The 269-nt window shown below is 48.7% G+C and overlaps 1 protein-coding gene across 1 annotated transcript in view; it reads left to right on the forward strand.

Annotated features, from left to right (window-relative positions):
• The window catches only part of LOC107665256 (E3 ubiquitin-protein ligase BRE1A-like), a 14,971-nt gene that overhangs the window by 9,191 nt on the left and 5,511 nt on the right, over positions 1–269 (forward strand). The window lies entirely within an intron of this gene.

Genomic DNA, 269 nt, shown 5'->3' on the forward strand with positions numbered 1-269 from the left:
GCGCCGTTCGGCGTCTGTCCGCGGCGCCCAGCTACGTCGTGTTGTACTTGTAAGAATTGTTCTAAACATGCCGAAAATGTGATGCTACAGCACAGCAGCTCTTCTTCTTCTTGGTTTTCTCTGATGCACTAACTCTGCAGCAGCACTTCTTCTTCTTCATCGTCTCGTCTGATGCACTCACTCAACCACGCGTTCTAAACACAACCTCGCCCCTCCCCTCCCCCCAATCATTCGAATTTCTGTAGGCGGGAATTATTTTAATGATATTT

The sequence above is a fragment of the Sinocyclocheilus anshuiensis genome, unplaced genomic scaffold, assembly GCF_001515605.1.
Source record: "Sinocyclocheilus anshuiensis isolate Anshui unplaced genomic scaffold, SAMN03320099.WGS_v1.1 scaffold483, whole genome shotgun sequence".
Classification (NCBI taxonomy): Eukaryota; Metazoa; Chordata; class Actinopteri; order Cypriniformes; family Cyprinidae; genus Sinocyclocheilus; species Sinocyclocheilus anshuiensis.